This window comes from Vigna angularis, chromosome 9 (genome assembly GCF_016808095.1).
Source record: "Vigna angularis cultivar LongXiaoDou No.4 chromosome 9, ASM1680809v1, whole genome shotgun sequence".
NCBI lineage: Eukaryota > Viridiplantae > Streptophyta > Magnoliopsida > Fabales > Fabaceae > Vigna > Vigna angularis.
In genome coordinates, this window is record NC_068978.1 from 22,137,497 (window position 1) to 22,144,093 (window position 6,597).

The 6,597-nt window shown below is 31.3% G+C and overlaps 1 long non-coding RNA gene across 2 annotated transcripts; it reads right to left on the reverse strand.

Annotated features, from left to right (window-relative positions):
• Positions 1 to 1,152: 1,152 nt before the first annotated feature.
• LOC108346379 (uncharacterized) lies at positions 1,153 to 5,165 on the reverse strand. Of its 2 annotated transcripts, XR_001833815.2 has the most exons (5): positions 4,959 to 5,162; positions 3,856 to 4,629; positions 3,286 to 3,371; positions 2,514 to 2,871; positions 1,153 to 1,585 (listed from the first exon to the last, which is right to left on the reverse strand). It is a non-coding gene; the product is annotated as an uncharacterized LOC108346379 (long non-coding RNA). The 2 variants fall into 2 exon arrangements; XR_001833814.2 differs by lacking the exon at positions 1,153 to 1,585 and having other exon boundaries at positions 2,248 to 2,871; positions 4,959 to 5,165.
• Between the last annotated feature and the right edge of the window lie 1,432 nt (positions 5,166 to 6,597).

The following is a 6,597-nucleotide window of genomic DNA, read 5'->3' on the forward strand; positions in this document are numbered from 1 at the left end:
ATTTTTGGGATGTTACATAATGACACAAACATATGTCTAATTAAAAGATGTTAAAGAAATGCTCTAACTAAAAACTGACGTGAATTTTCAGCGAAATATATAATTAATCACTCATCAAATTAAACAATATATATCAATTATTCATTTTACTCATAATTTTATATCTTTCAAAATACTTTTAAAGTATATTTGCATAAAATGATTTATTATAATTAGTGGAACATCATCCATACATACAAATATACACCTATAAGGTAGGGATCAAGTAAGAGAGATTTCAATAATTAATTAAGTTTGTCATATTTAATGTGTGATTGTTAGTTTCACCAAATTTGTGTTTTTGTATGCTATTTTAAGCAGAATTATTTTATGACCATCAAATTAATTTGGAGATTTCGAGTTGAATATATTATAGCCAATGGTAACTCTAAACACTATTGAATACTAATACAAATCTTTTTGTAACTTCACGCAACGATTAAATCTTAATAATAATAATAATTTTATAAAATTCAAGTTGATGCGTAAATCACTTTTACCATAGGAGATGTGTAATTTCATAGAGGATATGTCATCTTAAATTATATTGGTCTAGTGTTGTATTAGAACGTGAATTTTAAGTATGAGTGATCGTACTTATTTTTATGATTAGTATAGAAATTGTTTTTTATGACGTATAAAAATGGCATTATATGATAAGTAGTCTAACGTCATAGGTTTGAGCGTTATAATAGATTTGTGCTTTTTATGACATAGTAGAAAAGTATGTCATAATATGTTTAACACATTATGACATACCTTTTGTCACCTGTCATAATACCTCCAGTGTATTATGACAAATTTTCACTTATCAGTCATAATATGACAAAAGATAGAGGGTCTGTTTGTGGAAGTACCTCCTCCAAATGTTTGAGAAACAGAGACCATCAGGATCAAATTAATCGATTATGCTGAAAATCAAATCGATTAGAACTTAAGTAAAATTCAAATTCCCAGCTCTAGTGTCAATTGTAGAAATGGATTGACCTAGTTTCTCAACCAAGAGGGGAGTGAATTGGTTTTGTTTAATAAAAAATGTTCTTTTCAAAATCTTTAAGCCTTTTTTAGAATGCAAGCAAATAAAGAATGTAAAGAAATTAAAGAGATAAAGGATAGCAAGAACAACACCAAGGTTTATACTTGTGCGGCCTCAATGCCTACATCTAGTCTCTTTCAATCAACCTAAGATGAAAAGTAATCCACTATATAGATCGAGTTTTACAACAAGTATTATAAAGACACCCTCTCAATGTGTCGTCCTCCCTAACTCCAAATCTACTGTAGTAAAACACAAAAAGAACAATCCTCATTTTGCAATCCCTTTGAGATACCACACTCAAAGTAACTAGAACTCCAAAGTTCTCTTCCTGGGCAGCAACAACAGGAAAACCACAATCTCACAAGATTGCAGACAATTCTAATCTTCCAACAGTACACCTCACAATGCAAATTGATTAGACTTTGAAAATTTAGCAATTCTTCAAGAATCCTTGCTTTGATTTCTTTCCAAATGAAATGCTTCTTGATTCTTGGAGAATATACGTTCCTGCAATTTAAGAACTCAACAAACTTTATCATATATGAAAGATATTATTCAAAAGTTGTTTAATGAAAAAAGTTATGCATCAAATTATAGAAATGATAGTACTGATACAATTTAATCGATTATGTTATTAATGTAATCGATTAAGCAATTAACACTGCTATAACAGAATTACATATAATGCATTTAACTGATTTAGCATAGCATGTAATCGATTAAGCAATGAATGCAAGTCATAGCATTTAAAAATATGACCGTTGAGGTAGTTATGACTTATTCAAGAAAAAAATTTTCAATGCACACGTGTTTTAACCAATTAAGAAAAAATTGTAATCGGTTAAGTATCACACTTAGACAAATTTGAAAACTTTTTCATCCAAAAACTCATCAATGCACTCAGTAATCAAGTATATGCAAAGACACGCAAGTTTTAATCGATTATCCACATAATGTAATCGGTTAAAACTATCAGTTTGTCATATTTAATCATGTACTGATATTAGATGAATTGAAACCAATTTTATAAACTGTGTAAACAATTTATTCATCCAGATATACAGTGTGCAAAGAGTTTTATCAATGAATATGTATATCACAGATATAATCACATATCACAGATTTAAACATGATGAATATGCATAACATATAGTTCAAGCACAATCAAATGTATAAACATCAACTTTGCTTAATGTGTGTAAGAAATTATTAAAACATTTCTGTTGTTGTCATCATCAAAAACACGTATGAGATATTTGAGTTTAGCTTTCACATAGCTCTCCTTATCAACAAGATCAATTATGCAATTTGATATTAGTAGATGTAGCCTCCTTGCCATGGTAGCTATGCTCAGGTTAAGTCTCTTGACATATAGAAATCAAGTTTTCAGACTCAACATCAACATGAGGTCGTCTCTGATAAATATTTTCATTACCTTCCTGAATATCTCCATAGCAATCTTGTTTGAGATCTCTTCAATGAAATTATCTTTAACCTTCTGTAAAACATCTAGCTCTTTCATATCATCCATTCCAAGAAACTTTTCAGTAACACCATTTGAATTACTGACATTTGACAATGTAGAATTGTCTAGAGCTTCATTCAAATCTAGTACCAATGAATAATCAGCTCAACATTTAGTGGAGCCCCATGGGCATTCTCCTGTGGAGGAGTTGCAAGAGGTAATTTTTTGGACAGGAAAGGGATGACTTCCGCAAGAACAATTCCAGCAACAAGATCAGCATCCTTTGGGTGTTCAATAGCCACAACTCTCAGTAACCTGGCATATCAACCTGTTTAGAGAAAATTATAAACTTCAGTTAGGCCTCAGTATGCATAACAAGTTTGACACGCTACCCGATTAGACATCTCTATAAATACTCTGATTACAAAATGTTTGATGATTTATATAATCATTGGCAGTAGTAAGTTCATTCTTAAGCATATGTCAACTACCACGAGGAATTTCTTAATAGTTGAATAAAAACAATATCTATTCATCCAAATTATACATGTTCATGAACTTAATACTCAACAGAGTCTAATAATCTTTATTTTTATTTTATAAGTGTAATATTGGAATTGGAAATGAACTTCACAAATCAACTATAGTCCGAAAATCACTACTAGATCATAGAGCAACCAACAGTTAATAATAATGTATTAATGTGAAATCACACTTTGGGGAAAATAGTAAATAGCTATACCTGCTGAAATAACTCTTGCAAACTTCTAATCCAAAAACTCATGAAGCTTTCATCCCAGATTGAAATTTGAAGCTAATCCTCCAAAACTGCAAATTTTGTGCGATAATATAGATAAAATATTTTAGTTGCAATGAATCAAAATTAGAGACTGAATTATTGTAATAAACTAAATAAAACTGAAAAAATAGGTAATCATTACACTTAAAAAAAGTGCATAACGGTGAGTACACTTTTAAGAGTTTTAAAGATAAGATAAGTCATCTAGAAAGGAGAAAATTTCTCTACACAGAACATGCCATTTAAACATTCTTTACAGCAAGAAAAGAATAATCAGCTTTTGGAAAAGAAACTATAGAGTAAAGCCACGGAAGAGAAGAATTGGATTTACTACTCAATGTTTAAATTGATGAAAGCAATAAGTAAATTCTAAAAATTCGGTTCATGCCAAGATGTTCATTTTTGTATTGAAAAAGACATTCTCCCTTTCCATGGCAAAAGAAGACATTGATTTATTTAACTAATAAAGCAGAGAAATAAAAACATTGCAAGGTAGAACAGAGAAGTATATACTCTGTCAGTCTGTTTAAGACTCTCATATAAACAACTCTCCATGGTTGCCAAAGTAGTACTGTCCCTAATAAGATCCAAAAGCCTATGAAGAATCTTAGTCCCAAACTCATATATAATGCTCCATAGAAAATTGAATTTTCATCGTCTTCATCATCAACTTCTGCTCCTTGAGGCACTGCCGTTGTATTATCTCCAGGGAAACTTTTGTTTGGTTGCTCATCACAAAGACCAAGATTTCCTCCAAAACTAGAGACATCAAATGTTTGCAACTGTCTTCCCCAAGGAATTCTTCCATTCAGATCATTGTTTGAACAAGCTGACGATGCCTCAAACTACTAACTGACACTTAAAATTCAAATTACTCAAGACTTGTGACATTGCTCGTCAATGAAATAACTAAGGAAATAGAGAATTAGCACTTAAGACTAAAAATATAATAAAAAGAGCTCAAGAGATTGATTATCTCTTAGCTGATTTAATTATAGATGAAAATTACATTGGAGTACAAGAGGTACGAGAAAAGGCTATATCTGGATAACTAATGGGTATGTACTTTTACAGCAACCGCACTCCCTGGCATATCGACATTTATGATGTAAAATTTCATTTTGCTCTGATGCATCAAATGAAGAATTTGAATGACTCAAAGTTGTGCAGCATTTCATGCACCTTAAGACTAACTAACAATCATACCAAGTGAGAAGGGTTGTACAAGCCAGTAACGGTTAAGCTTTTTCCTCACACACAATGATGAGGAGGGTTTTACTCAATCTCCTGAAACGCCGAATTAAGAAATAAAATTAGAATCCCACTCACAATGCAAGCAAATTAAATAACAAAGGTATAAATTAATCATTATGCATGAACCCGACAAGCACAGAAAAAAAAAACACATTATCCAAAACCCTAAAAAATGATTTAAGATATAGAAAAGCCCTAAAACAAAAAATTAATGCTTTGTAGCTTCCACTCCCAAACTCAGTTGTATGAAAAGAGATGAATACAATAGGTGATAACCAACTTAACGGGTGAAAACGCAGAGGGAAAACGAATAAGAGAAAGAAGGGAAAAAGAAGTGAGAGGAAAAAAAGGGAGGGACACACCTCAGTTGTAGAAGGGTGTAACATGCATAAAAGGTAAGATTGCACAAATAATACAAACAAGGACCAGGTGATGAAAGAGAATCCTTGCACCAGAAAAACGGTTAGGAGGAGTACGTCAACGCGAGAAGTGGGAATTTGGAGGATGAGTGCTTCTGCTTGCACCTCACCAATCTCATCCGGCACCTCCCAAATTTTTTATTATTTCAACTATGTTCCTGTCAGAATCTAGATAATCTTTTGACTGCTGTTTGTTTGTATGTGGTATTTGTAAGTAATGTTTGTTTGTATGTGTTGGGATGCATTCCTGGGTTGAATGTCATTTTGGATTGAATGGGATGAAAGTCGAGACTTTAACCGCAATGGTTAAGAAGATGTCGGTGCTGGGTTGGATGGGACGAAGGTCTGGATTGAATGCATTTATGGGTTGAATGCGATGAAGGTCGAGTCGAGACGTGGTTGAGAGCACGCCGATGAAAGAACGGTTGCAGAGGTCGGTGTAAAAACGGTTACAGAGGTTGTCGCACTTGGAAATTGGGTTGAGCGTCAATCATAACCGCAATTGAAAGCACGGTTCACATTGTGTCGCAATTGGAAGTGCGGTTCATTTGGCACCGCAGTTGGAATTGCGTTAGCCGCACTTGGAAGTGCGGCTCATTTGGACGCAACTGGAAATGCAGTGAATGTTTTATTCTCTTTCATTTTGTTTTGATTTACTATTTTTTGAATTTGATTTGTTTTTTTTTATTAGTTTAAAAACTTTTAAATAAATAGATAATTTAAAAAACATTACATATTAACAAACAAATATAAATTTCAAATTAATTATATTATAAATAATATTTAAATAAATATCAAATATAATAAAAATTAAAAAAATGTTAACAATTCAATATAAAAAAGTTTAAAAAAACCACAAAAATACAACAAATTAAATTTAAATTAATAAATGAATAAAAACAAAAAAATATACAACAAATAACTAAATAATAATCCATATTAAAAAATAAAATATTAATAAATAATTATAGATTCAAAAACTTTAAAAACCAAATTAAATTTTCAAATTTCAGAAAAAATAATTATATTAAAATAAAATTTTAAAAAATATGAAATACAAAAATAAAATACAAATTACAAAATATTAACCGCAAAATGTTTAATATTTAAATAAACTAATAAAAAATATAAAAGGCAAATAAAATTAAAAAAACAATTAAATATAATAAATGTAGAATAAAAAAAGTTTCACCACACATCCAAGTGCAAAACAAATAAAATTCAAAAACAATTAAATATAATAAATGCAAAATGAAAAAGCTTTCACCACACTTCCAAGTGCGAGAATCGCATTTCGAACTACGTGCATGATTTATCGCACCTCCAACTGCGCTTAGACTATTTCAAATTGTAGTCGCACTTCCAAGTGCGGACAACTGTGCAACCTCATACAAATAAAAATAGTTAAAATATTCTATGTGTTCTGACAGGGTGATAGGGGACACAGTTGGAATGATACAAAAATTGGGAGGTGTAGGACGAGACTGGTGAGGTGTATGGAGAAACACTCTTGGAGGATTACGTTTGAGGGGAGAGATATGCCTGATATGAACCTTTCTTCTGACCTTCTAGACTCTTTGGT